This window comes from Podarcis vaucheri (genome assembly GCF_965113315.1).
Source record: "Podarcis vaucheri genome assembly, chromosome: 8".
NCBI classification, from domain to species: Eukaryota; Metazoa; Chordata; class Lepidosauria; order Squamata; family Lacertidae; genus Podarcis; species Podarcis vaucheri.
In genome coordinates, this window is record NC_138766.1 from 77,407,243 (window position 1) to 77,421,262 (window position 14,020).

The following is a 14,020-nucleotide window of genomic DNA, read 5'->3' on the forward strand; positions in this document are numbered from 1 at the left end:
TGTGCGTCTTATGGAGTGAATGCAGGCTGCGTAGCTATCCCAGAAGCCAGAACAGCAAGAGGGATTGCTGCTTTCACTGCGCAGCGATCCCTCTTGCTGTTCTGGCTTCTGAGATTCAAAATATTTTTTTTCTTGTTTTCCTCCTCCAAAAACTAGGTGCGTCTTGTGGTCTGGTGCATCTTATAGAGCGAAAAATATGGTACCTATTCAGAGCTGGGTGCAGGCCCAACAGAGGGGGGGGCATATGAACAACTTGGCCCAGGCCTCCGATTTCAAAGGGAGCCTCGGTCAGCATATTCAGCATAACTTCTGTGAAAACTATTTATATACTTACTTATTTATAAGATTTCAGTTATCCCAGGCTAAAAAAATAAGGGGGGGCACATTATCTACCTGGCCCGGGCCTCTGCCTGGCTCTGCAAGGCCCTGGCAGGGCGGCCACCATTTTTTAATGTCCCACATTTTCCTAGATATACAGGGCTAGAGCAAAACAATGGGCTGCCTGAGGCAAAGGATATGATGGTGCTGCCCTCATCCCATGCACAGAATCTGTCGGGACTTGCAGTTGCATCTACTTCAACACTGGCAATAGTACATTATCCACCATACCTGAGGACGGCAGAATATTGTCACCTGAAGTTGCTTACTTGAAGAGGCTGGGGATTGAACCTCTGACCTTCTTGCAAAGCAGATGATCTACCACTAAGCTACAGCCTTCCTGCTGCATACCCAATGAATGTAATGAAAAGCTCCTCATCTAGTCTTCTTGAGATCCTTTTTTTTAAAATGCATGTGTATAAAGCTTCTAGAGGGACGTGGGTGGCGCTGTGGGTTAAACCACAGAGCCTAGGACTTGCCAATCAGAAGGTCGGCGGTTCAAATCCCTGCGATGGGGTGAGCTCCCGTTGCTCGGTCTCTGCTCCTGCCAACCTAGCAGTTCGAAAGCACATCAAAGTGCAAGTAGATAAATAGGTACCACTCCAGTGGGAAGGTAAACGGCATTTCCGTGCGCTGCTCTGGTTCGCCAGAAGCAGCTTAGTCATGCTGGCCACATGACCCGAAAGCTTTACACCGGCTCCCTCGGCCAATAAAGCAAGATGAGCGCCGCGACCCCAGAGTCGGTCACGACTGGACCTAATGGTCAGGGTTCCCTTTACCTTTACTATAAAGCTTCTTTTTCTTTTAAATGCATTTGGTCATGTGATCCCTCACCTGCAGTTTGAAGTGGACCAGATTCATTACAAAGAGGCTGCTTGGCTCTCTGCCACTGCACATTGCCGCCACGTGAAGCTTAACACCTCATTGACCAAACTGTTGTTTTGTGCTAATGCAGAATTTTAATCCTTCTCCTCTCCAGAGCAATAGAAATGTTTCGGCTGTTCCCCACTCTACATTTTGCACGGAAAGCATGTGTTTTGAAACAAAACGGTCCTGTTCCAAAACATGAGGAATGAGGAAGGGGCTGGTAACAACACCCCCCTGGGACACTTTTGTATGGATAAAGAAATGTAAAGGACCGGTCAGCAGACCGCTGAGCCATCCCATAATTTGTTTTGCACATACACCAGTGATCATTACACAGAACACATGTTAAAATGTTTTCTTTTTGTTTTGTTTTTAAAAAGTTAAAGGTAGAGGGTAAAGGGACCCCTGACCCAGTTGTGGCCGATTCTGGGGTTGCGGAGCTCATCTCGCTGTAATTCTGGTTGCGGAGCTCATCTCGCAGAGTCTGTAACCTGAAGCATCTGTAACCCAAGGTACCACTGTATAGCAGAATTTAGCGCAGCTTTAGCACTCCTTTCCATATTATTTGCAAACAGAATTTTTTTCCTGGAAGCAAATTACATAGTTATGAGCACTAAACCTGCACTATATATGGTATATATTCCACTATATATTCCACTATGGTTCCAGAAGTGGCTCTTATGTTGTGTGAAAGCTCTAATATAATGCAGAACTTAACAGGAAAAAGTAATGAAAACGGGAATAAACTACCCCTACCTGGAGATCCTGGGAACTGAACCTGGGACCTTTTGCATGCATTGCATGTGCTTTTCCACTGCGAAAGAAAGTGGTGGGCTATATTGGCGCATTAGCATGGGAAATCAACAAAAGAAATGTGAATGACCCCTGTAAGATCAGGGTTTCATTTGGTTTTGGACTGAAGTGCAAAATAACCTCCTTGGTTATAAGGAGACTGATTGAATCAAGCATGGAATATTTGCTCTCTGCCTCCAGAAAGGATAAGAATAGATTTATAATTATGCCATAATATTAATATGCAAAAACTGTGCAAGACAGATTACAGGTTATTGTTTCATGCATGTTTAGGGAAGTTTTTAATGTTTGATGTTTTATCGTGTTTTTAATATTCTGTTGGGAGATGCCTAGAGTGGCTGGGGAAGCCAGCCAGATGGGCGAGTTTTAAATAAATTGTTGTTGTTGTTATATAGCTGCTGCTCAGTTTAATATCTCTGAAATGGTTGACATCTTTCGGAACAACAAATGTTAAGAAACAGAACCCCAAAGAAGTCAGGTGGAAGGAGTTCTCTCATGACCTGCCTCAGAAACAGGAAGATCCTCAGATAATGGGATGAAAAGGACTGTGTCCCCACACATTAATAAACACATTAAATGACGCATTAATAAACCCCTGTTTAAAAGCACCATTATAATATTAATGCTCCCCACACCTACAGTAGTTTGCTAATGCTGCTGAGAGTTTTCAGGAATGTCCTGTGTTAGAGTTGCTACAAGCAGAATCCCTGATCTGGACAAATGAATGAGTTCTACCACAAGAATGAGTTCCAAAAAGTTTTACTGCAAAACAGTCTTAAACTAATTACAAAATAAAATGTCGCAATGTGGTTCCATCCTTTCAGTCCTTAACTGCAGTCCGAGAACTTTCCTCTCTGGTCCCAGAGAGAGATCCTACGCAAGCAACTTGCTTGTTCAGGATCGCTGAGCTGAGCTTCTACTGCCGTTGGCTTCCAGTGCGCGACTGAGATGCTGAGTTCTCCAGTTTCATCTTCCTGCCGATGAGAGAGATCTCTGCTTGAGTTTCCAGGATGAGTCATCTTACCACATTAGCTAGAGACAAACCTTCTGCCTAACACAAGCTTGAGCATAAGTTTTCAATACATACAAACATGGCATTTTATGCAAATTAAACCAATATCTCTAACACCCTGTTCCCTTCACTCCTAGAGTGATTTAATATTCTATCCCTCTTCCAGGGAGCTCTGTAAATTATAGCTCTGTGAGGAGAATAGGGAACTCCCAACTTGCATGAGCACCATGGAGCTGCAGTGGAGTAGATAGTCAAAACCCAAGGGCCAATAGGAGGAGCTGAGAGACCTTGGTGTGGATCCTAGCAGGATGGAGGGATGGATTTGAGGCCCCAATAAATTTCTGATTCTGGTGAGGAGTTCAGTGACCTGGGGGTGCAAATCCAGATACCCCATAGAAGCGCTGAGCGAGTTGTCAGAGGAACATCCTGCCCCTACAACACTGGACTCCACAGGCCTTACACAACGCTCAACCCCATAAGTCAATGTGGTATTGATGGGAACATCTCTGGAGGTCACCATGTTGGCTCCTCCTGCTCTAAACCTATCCCACTGGCCTTCAGTGTTGTTTGTGCTGTACTTTTGTACTGTTTTATTGTTGTTAGCCGCCCTGAGCCCGGCTTTGGCTGGGGAGGGCGGGATATATAAAATATTATTATTATTATTATTATTATTATTATTATTATTATTATTATTATTCACCCTTAGATCCTCAGCTGATGTTGGGATACATCATTGGACCATTGAATAAGATGCCTGCAGATTATGGGAGTTGTAACCCAACAACATCTGAGGACCCAAGGCTGAAGATCTCTGACCAAACCCCAACATATCCATGAGATTTTTAATATTATCTTGGCCATTCTTAGAATCATACAAATGATTGAAGTGGTTTTCCTCTATGCTGTAACACATCACTAGACTCTACCACACATATAACAGATAACAGGTGCACTGCAAAGTGGAACTGACAGAATAAATTGCTCGCAATCACTAATACAATTGAGCAAAGCTGCAAAGGATACAATTTCATTTATTGATGGCCCTGTTCTGGTGAGTTTAACACCAACATTCCCTACATGCATTGTGAAGCAGCCTAGGCTCAATGTTACCCAATCTGTGTTGAGAAGCAAATGACTTGATCTAACATGTGACACACACACACACACACACACGAAATATTTGCAACTGTCACCTCATATGATCCTTTGCAAGATTTCATGCCATCAGATAGCATTTGTGCCCAATAATGCTTTTGCTAATCCCATTTGGAACAAGCCAGTGTTTGGTTCAAATCTGTGGACAGACTTCCTGACTGACTGACGCGACAAGCTGGGAGCTGGGAGTTGAGCATTCTTTATCTAACTTCCCAATGCACCTTGGGAAAATGTCGTGATAACCCTGAAGATATATGCAGACAGGAACTGACGAGCCATTTCCATGCAAGAAATTCAATTAAATGTTTTGGTTCCAACCCAGATATAACTTGCTACATCAAACTCTCATTGAAGCCAATGGAACTTTGCCTAAATTCCTCTGGAGTACAGCCTTTATCTCCTAGACACTTCAAAGGAAACAAACCAAACCTCAGTGTTTTTCAAGATCAAAAGATCTAACAGCTATCGAAAGAGTCCACACCCTACACCAAAGAAACTATTTGGTGAAGACAACTTGATGCTAGGCTCAGCCCTTTGCAGCTGATTTCTGGATAGAGATCAGAGACTAGGGAAGGGAGAGTTTGTCAATTTCTGCTTTTCTGTTTCTAATTTTCCAATCTTACATTCAGTTTTCCACATCAGCTTGTGCTTTGTTTTTAAAGTCCTTGTGGAAATTAATAAGCACATTAGCGCAAATTTCTCTTAATAGGCACATGTTGGTATGCAATTTTGCCTATTAAACTCCTTTTTTTTTGCAAGATAGTGCATTTACGTCTACATTATCTTCTTCTTCTTCTTCATCATCATCATTAAAATTTGTATACTGTACCACCCTTCATATGTAGATCTTAGAGTGGTTCACAACATAAAAAGACAATATTAATATATGTATATATTTATGCACACTTTCCTGCCAACCTAGCAGTTCGAAAGCACGTCAAAGTGCAAGTAGATAAATAGGTAACGCTCTGGCGGGAAGGTAAACAGTGTTTCCATGCACTGCTCTGGTTCGCCAGAAGCTGCTTAGTCATGCTGGCCACATGACCCGGAAGCTGTACGCCGGCTCCTTCGGCCAATAAAGCGAGATGAGCGCTGCAACCCCAGAGTCGGTCATGACTGGACCTAATGGTCAGGGGTCCCTTTACCTTTACCTTTATGCACACTTTAGCTAGGGTGAATTTTGAAGAATGGCTGTGCTTCTATTCATGCATTGTTTTGGAAACTGAACCAAATTTCTCCACTCTCCCTGTCAGGGGCTTGAGCCATGTCTAACAATAGAAAACACGTTTGCTCTAGAGGTGCTATATTCTCAACATTGATTGCTTACTTCCGTGTTAACTGTATTTCACCTGAGTAGAAAAGCTTTCCTTAAAATTCATACATAGGGTTGCCTGTGGATTCATAGATAGGGTCACTTGTGAATTGTATTTCAAATCCATGTCCAAACATATTGTGAGGTTTCTTGCATGAGTCCCATTTTCCATTCATTCCGATACGTGTCTCGAGCTGAGTCCAGGTCACCAGTTATGTCTTTGGGTTCAGTACTTCCTTTGCTTGATTATTAAGAGTTTAATTCCTCAACGTTTGTGCAATCTCTAAGTAAGCCAAGCCTTCAAGCTAATAGACTAACCACATGTCTAGCTCGAAAACATGTCTGGAGTATAATGCCCCACATAGACCAGGATACCTAAAAGATTGTTTCAGAGAATCAGAGAACTGTAAAGTTGGAAGTGACCCCAAGGGTAATCTAATACAATGCCCTACAATGCAGAAATCACAGCTAAAAAAATCCCTAACAGAAGACCATCCAACCTCCGTTGTCAAGCAGCTCTTACAGTAAGAAAGTTCTTCCTAATGTTCAGTCGGATATGTTAGGTTAATCTCAGTTCAAATATTACTGCCACAGCATTAAATACAGGCAACTCCCCACTTACGTGGGGGTTAAGTTCTGGCACCCAGTGCTCATAAGTGAAAATTGCCTAAGTCGGGAACACCCTCTAAACACACTTTAAGTGCCATCTCTGCCGCTCTCCAATCCAGCTCAAATACTGTACCAAAAACACAACTTTAAATGGAATCGAAGCTCTGGGGCCAGCAGGAGGCTGGAGGATGCGTGGAAAAGCAAAGGCTGCTGCAATACCACAGGCATCAGCTGCTAGGCAAGGAGGCTGAGCAGCCTAAACAAAGTCCCATTGAACCTCCAGTCTCTTCTCCACCCTAGCTGAAGTCCTCTTAGGGCTCCAGGGAGGTTCTTCTCACGAGCCACAAAGACTCTCCAGGTCTCTCCCTGCCGTTTCGTGGTATGAATTAAATTATTTAATCATATCCCAATGCCGCGTGTATAGATAGTCACTTGTGAGTCGATCCCTCACAAGGCAGAGGGGAAGGTGCCTATATTGCCTGGTAACTTACCAAATGAGATGAGTGTTACTCCTTAAGTGATCCTTCCTCACCAAAATCAATTGTGCTCCCTCAACCAAGTGATGCTGGACCTCAAACATCTCACTGCTGTCTTGGGCAAGTGACAAATCTATTGAATTTAGGAAAAATGCAGCTTGAACTAAAAAAATTAAACCAACAAGTTTTTTTAATCCACAAGAGAAAATGTAGATGCATTAATGTTTTTGGTCAACGTGCTGCGTGAGGCCTATAGCTCAGAAACTGTTGCGTTAATTCTTGACAAACTCTGCCAAGGGGGTTACACTCTGTCTTTGTGGTAAACCCATTCCTTCCTGAAGAAGTAACAATGCTTTAAGCCAAAAGTTAAGTTCGGTGGAAGACAGGGATGCTGAGGACATTGGTAACAGCCTTGTCCGTGAGGATCCAAAACACATATTACTTACTTTCAGCTGTGACAAAATGTTAGTCCAGCTCTTACGAGCTTGTCCTTTGGAATGAAACTCTCTCTTGGCTCACCTTGTGTCTGTGGCTGGCTGAGGAAAATAAAGCTCCCTGTTGGAATCTCAGCAGTGGATCCAACACAAGAGTAAGTGGGGTACTCTGCTAATTAGACACGTCCACGCTAATGTCTGGCTGCCAGCTGGCTGACATGATGCCTCCTGGTATTAGTGTTACATGATGTAAGCTTAATTCCCTGTGCACTGAGCAGGTGTTTCTAGAGTCTTCCTGCCCAGGTGGGTTTCTGTTGCTTGGAGTGGGGGTCGCATGCTCTCAGACTGGAGTGACTGGGGTCTGTTTACAACTGAACTGCCTTCGCCTTCCCACACTCAGACTGGGGGGGGGGGAGGCACAAAGCTCTTTTTTCAAGGGTTGCTAGGCCAGATGCACAACCACAGACCCTCCAAGTGCCCCTATTTTCCAGGGACAGTACCAGATTTACAGAAGCCATCCCAGTTTCTGATTTGATCCTGGAATGTCCTGCTTTTCCTTAGAATGTCCTTATTTTCAGTGGAGGGTATGGAGTTGTGTGATTCCCTGAGCCAAGGAGATAAATAACTATACAATCTTTAGAAGACATCTGAAGGCAGCATTGTATAGGAAAGTTCTTTAATGTTTTATTATGCTTTTATATATGTTGGAAGCTTCCCAGAGTGGCTGGGGCATCCCAGTCACATGGGTGAGGTATAAATAATAAATTTATTTATTTATTTATTTATTATTACGGTGCAGAAAAGTTGGCGACTGTAGCTCTGTGTTCACTTCATGCGTTGTTATTATTATTATTAATCTGTATTTATATCCCACATAAAATAAGGGAAAGGGAAAGGACCCTTGGGTGGTTAAGTCCAGTCAAAGGCAACCATGGGGTGCAGCACTCATTCACTTTCAGGGCAAGGGAGCTGGCATTTGTCCACAGACAGCTTTCTGGGTCATGTGGCCAGCATGACTAAACTGCTTTTGGCACAATGGAACACCATGATGGAAGCCATAACACAGAAACGGAAACCAGGAAATGCTGTTTATCTTCCCACCGCAGTGGTACCTATTTATCTACTTGTACTTGCGTGCTTTCAAACTGCTAGGTTGGCAGGAGCTGGGACAGAGCAATGGGAGCTCACCCTATTGCGGGGATTCGAACCGCTGACCTTCTGATCAGCAAGCCCAAGAGGCTCAGTGGTTTAGACCACAGCACCACTTAAACACATATGCAAGCTAACAGTTAAAAAGTAACTAAAACTATAATGGAATTAAACCAGTATAAAAACAAATCTGTTATAATGCAGATAGTAAAAGCAGCACTGCACTATTAGAAGTGCTTTACTTCAGAAAATATCAGTCAGTTCCCCCAAAGCCTGTTGGAATAAAACAATCTTCATCTGCTGTCAGATATACAACAAGGAGGAAGCCAGGCTAGCTTCTCTAGGAAGAGTGTTCCAAAGTCTGTGAGCAGCCATTGAGATTAAACAATGAAACATGTGAGCAGGAGCCTGACCACGTGGCGTTCTTGTGGATCATGAAAAGTCACCTTGAAATCTGTTCCTTTTCAATTGTGAATTAAATCTATGTTCAAGGTGAATTTGTCCATCACATAAAAATATACCCTGGCATTACATACTGCAAAGAGGACTTACAGAAATGATTATTACTGTGTTCATCCTATCTATCATCTATCTATCTATCTATCTATCTATCTATCTATCTATCTATCATCTATCATCTATCTATCTATCTATCTATCATCTATCTATCTATCTATCTATCTATCTATCTATCTATCTATCATCTATATCTATCTATCATCTTCTTTAACAAAACAAAACTTATAAAACATTTGATTGTAAGGGAAATCTCTAAGCGGTTTACAAAAGAAAATGTAAAAGGAAACATTAAGATGGTCAACCAAAGACGTTGCAAACAGCTATTTAAAAAACGTTCGGAAGATGATTAAAATCTACAGCAGCTAAAAGCAGATAAAGCACATGTGACTTCATGTCTGGATACGCAAGTGTAAGGAACGATGTTTTGAGCAGGTATTGAAAAGAGTATAGCAATGGCACCTTCAGAGGGATGGTGTCCAGGTGAAAAAGGAGAACCAGGCTCTCGCATTTTTAATAGTTGTGCATGAAGATGTATGCACTAATAGTGGCCTAATACAGTACTAGTAGTACATGCAGTTCTATACAGGGAACAGAGCAGACTGAACCTCTTAGCCAGATGATAAGCCCTTCTGTGAAAAGAAACTGGTGTTCCCCTGTTGGGATTTCCTCACTCACTTAACTCCTGCTCTGTCCCACCCACGCAACAGCTCCTATATACAAGCCCGCATGTCAACACAGGTGTTTGGCGAGCAGCTGCGATTACATCTGCTAGCAAGCAAGGGATCTCCGCTGTTAGAATGCGCCATGATCTCTAGCAAAGCTTGCCAGGCTGATGAATCAAGCGCCACACCTCTTCATTTTGGGTTGCAGGGCCCAGATCCACACGCCAAACTCGTTCGGCGGCCTTGGAGTGCTTGTGGTTTTCCTGTTGTCCAATTTCCTCACCCAGGCAGTCCTAGGCTTAGGCTGCTGCTTCGCGGCCTTTAAACTCCACTTCCAGCTAATGTTACACGGCATGTCTGTTTGTTTGTTTTCCTAGCCCGCTGTAATGCTCTACAAGCCTTTCTCTCCCCCCCCCCTTTGACATCACAGCCGGCGGAGGTCAGGCAAGCTGTTTGAAGCAGAAGCTGGTACAACTGCCGAGGGATGGCTGGGAGCATATCAACATGAAGGAAATGAGGGAGGGCCTGCACCTTGAAATCTCCATGGTAAGAAAACAGCATGGAAAAATACAAATGGTGTATAAAACAAATCGTAGTGTAGGAAATCCCACCCCCTGCAATTCTGCAAATGTATTGCTAAATTATCCAGATGCTGAAATGATAGCGACACTCCTGAATGTACTCTGGAAATGACCCTAAAATATCAGTTTGAATATACAGCAGGGGAACTCCCCCCCCCACTTGTCCAAATGGTTTTATAAAAAGGAGGGGACATTTTATCATATGTGGTGGGATTGTAATGTAATAAAAAAAAAAGGGAAATGATATACAATGAATTGAAGAAAATGTTCCGCTTAACATTTGTTAAAAAATCTGAAGCATTTTTGTTAGGGACTGTAGGGAAAGACTTGCCCAAAAAGCTGAAAAACATCTTCATGTATGCGACAACAGCTGCGAGAGTCCTAATAGCACAAGGATGGAAGACTGAAGAAATTCCAACTAAAGAATCATGGCAAGAGAAACTGATGGACTATGCAGAATTTGCAAAATTGACACATACGCTACGGGACAAGGATAATTGTGACTTCAAAGATGAATGGGTACCCTTTACAAAGTATTTGAAGACGCAACAAAGTGAATTGGACTCCTTGGCAGGTTTTGAATAAACACTCACAAACTTTTTATTGACAATAATCAGTTAGATAATTTAAGGATTTATACAACTTTGTAACATGCAGAGAATAGCATTTACAGAGAAACCAAAGATTGGAACTGAGGGAAGTCGGGGTGGGGGTGGGATGTGTATGGTAGGGTGGGGGGAGGGAGGAAAATGGGGGGGGGACCAAAGATGACATGTTTTTGGATAACATGTTGTGTTTAAATTTCTAATAAAAATTATAAAAACAAACAAACAAATGGTTTTATAGAACCTTGGATCTGATTGTTATGTATAAATTCACATAGGGAGTAACCCTACGTACAGAATTCTGGAGTGAAGCAAGCCAGTAAATTAAGCTGGTGCAGGGGTGCCAAAGTATTGCAGAGGCTCAGGTATGCCCCACCCTACATAATTGATCACATGGCACGGTGCATGCACACCATTTGAATGGCAATGCCCATTAACTTGGGGGGGGGCAGCCCCCTCTAATATTTTATTGCGGAGGCCGAAGCCCACATGGCCCCTAGGAGTTGGCTCCTATGCACTCGTGAATGAATAGGGCTGGACAAACAGATGAGACGCAAACCAAAATGGCAGAAGTGCCTGGGCCTAGTGCTCTTCCAGGGTGTTCCATAAGTGAGGTGCCCCCCTTATTATTTAAACATGAGAGGATATCTTGCCCACGGTTGATCATGTCACTGTGTCAAAGTACTCTTGTGGCCCACCTGTTCTGAGAGGTTGGACCGCCCTGATATAAAGGAAACAGCAGGTATTGAAAGAACAGCTTATTTCTAAACATATTGCTCGGATGTTTCCAATATGACACACAAAAAAGGGGAATCGACTTTTCAGCCTGGAGGAAGGAACTCCTCTGGGAACAGTAACTTGCAATGGCCTGTTCCTCTTGGAGCTGCTCTATAAGTCAAGGGCTGGTTCTCCTTTGCTGGAATGTCGAAGAGCATCCACTCAAACGAAAAGACTGCTTTCGCATTTTAGGAACAATATCTGTCACATTCAAGAGGCAATGGAGATGTGCTTGGCTGTAGAAATATTTCTGTGCCTGTTGGTTTCTGGTTTGATCTGTAGTGCGACCCCTCTTTCCTTTAGCTGTGCCATAGATCAGTTCTAGAGCAACTGTTTTGTATGCAGAAACCTCCAATTTCAGTCACTATGTATTAACTGTGGGATGTAAAGGTACAGTCAAGTGCAACATTCAACAGAGGACTAACGGTCTCCATGTTCTAACCAGTTGCTGTGACAACCAGTTTGTCGGTTCCTGGTAGTTTTGAAAGATAACTGCTCAGTTGCAGTCACCTCAGGACCAACTTCCCTCTGGTATAGTTTATTTGCTTGTTATGTAACCTAAGCCTGCCTTCAGGTACAGTTCTGTAAACCTGAATGAATCTGAGTGTAAAATAGTTTTATATTAACATGAATCAGATTCGTGTCTGTATTCTTTCAGAGGGATTCAAAGGGATTTTTAACCAGGAAGGCATCTTTATTAGTAATACTCAGGGGAGTCAGCAACAAGCTGATCGCTGCATAAACTTGTAAAGGGAATTGTTTAACTCTGCTAAAGTAAACCTTCCCATATTAACCAGCTCCCCATTTCCTGAGTCTTACCAGTATCATGAATTTGGGTGATTGACAGGTGGGTTGTCCTGCCCACCTGTCAGAGTCTGTTGCACCGTGCTTCCTGAGCACCAGCTGGCTGTTGGGCACTTGGGAGCCACAGTGCAAGGGGTTTTCCTGCTCTACTGTAGCCCCAAGCAACTTGCTCTGAAACTGCTGCTAAAACAAAGGGGTTCCCCCCCCAACTTGTCAATGGAAAGTGCTTGATACTATTGGAGGAAGGTTTGTGAAACCACACATCTCCAGAATTGAGAACCAGGAGATAACATATACATTGTAAATATTCCCGCCCGCAAAGGTTTGTTTATTTTTTGAGGGCTGGGATTAAGATCTGAAATCTATTTACAGTATTATGTTTTCTAGCCAGCAACCATTTGAAGCTACAATTAATAAGAAAGGGGGTGGGGGTGGACAACATTTATTTTTTTAAAAATGGTCCTTTCATCACACCTAGTGATCCTGCCAAAACTTGCAGTTAGGGCTTGCTGATCAGAAGGTTGGCGGTTCGAATCCCCATGACGGGGCGAGCTCCCGTTGCTCAGTCCCTGCTCCTGCCAACCTAGCAATTCAAAAGCACAAAGTGCATGTAGATAAATAGGTACCACTCCGGCGGGAAGGTAAACGGCATTTCCGTGTGCTGCTCTGGTTCGCCAGAAGCGGCTTAGTAATGCTGGCCACATGACCCGGAAGCTGTACACTGGCTCCTCGGCCAGTAAAGCGAGATGAGCGCCGCAATCCCAGAGCCATCTGAGACTGGACCTAATGGTCAGGCGTCCCCTTATCTTTGACCTATGTCAAATCTATTAGGTGCATCAATAAATTGTGTACCAAGTCCTGGTTTCTATCTCACAAACTTTAATACATTTGTAACTCAAACTGCAGTTGATTAGGGATTCGTTTCTAGTTTCCATGCAAGCACGATCTGCATGACAAAGCAACCTAAACTCCAGCTCCTTTGCACATCCTCAGATATTGATCCCTGTAACCCTTTACTTTCTGAAAGGAACTGGAAATGTCCCTTTTGCAGTGCATGGAATGCTTTTGCTTCAAGCCTTGAGTTTACCAGACCAATCTGTTTAAAAGCTTGGCTCTGAAACCATCCAGCAAACCTCATCCTTAAGAGGAATTGCATGAGTTCTGCAAGGCACTTTCCTGCATGCGGCTTGCGCCACTGGCACATCCTTTTGCTCTAGCAGCTTCACGTCATGCTGTCTGTAAGGGCAGAGCACACATAAACAGCCAGTCATAGAAAGGAACATAGTGGAGCATGGTGTTGCAATGGGCACCAGTAAATCAATCCATTTACTGTATATAGCCACGGGCCTTTACAATGTACAGCAGGCGTTAAGAACAATGCTGAAATCATACAACATGACCTACAAAAGCTAAAGCATAAAAATTTACAGCATGAGGTTTTAAAATTAGGAAGCATTAACATATCTAGAATGAAGCTTCTTAGCTGCCAGAGCGAACTTGTCTACCAGATGTGTAATCTGGAGATCTTTATCAGCTGGGAGCTCGAGTGTCATCTCCTGTGGGGGATCGCCTGAGAGACAGTCAAGAACAGGTGATAAAAAAAATTCTCTGGGCATCAGGTAATGCACAACATCCTAAACCTGGTTACATCTATAAATGCACCTGCGTTCCATATGGGGAGTTTCCAGCTATCTCCCTGTAATAGGTATGAGTTACTTGTGCGTAAACTGGTGCCTTTCTCGGTTAATTTGCCTTGTTAAACCTTTCTGACTGCACAGCCCCTTCTCATTGTGGCTGCCTCAGTCACTGGCAGAATCCGTCAGTGGGCGTTTCTTGAACCTCTTCCAACATAAAAGTTGTTTGACAC

The 14,020-nt window shown here is 43.3% G+C and overlaps 1 long non-coding RNA gene across 1 annotated transcript; it reads right to left on the bottom strand.

The window, feature by feature from the left end:
- Positions 1–2,801: 2,801 nt before the first annotated feature.
- On the bottom strand, positions 2,802–4,735 carry LOC309538539. Its single transcript, XR_014222285.1, has 2 exons — positions 4,264–4,735; positions 2,802–3,032 (listed from the first exon to the last, which is right to left on the bottom strand). It is a non-coding gene; the product is annotated as an uncharacterized lncRNA (long non-coding RNA).
- Positions 4,736–14,020: the final 9,285 nt, after the last annotated feature.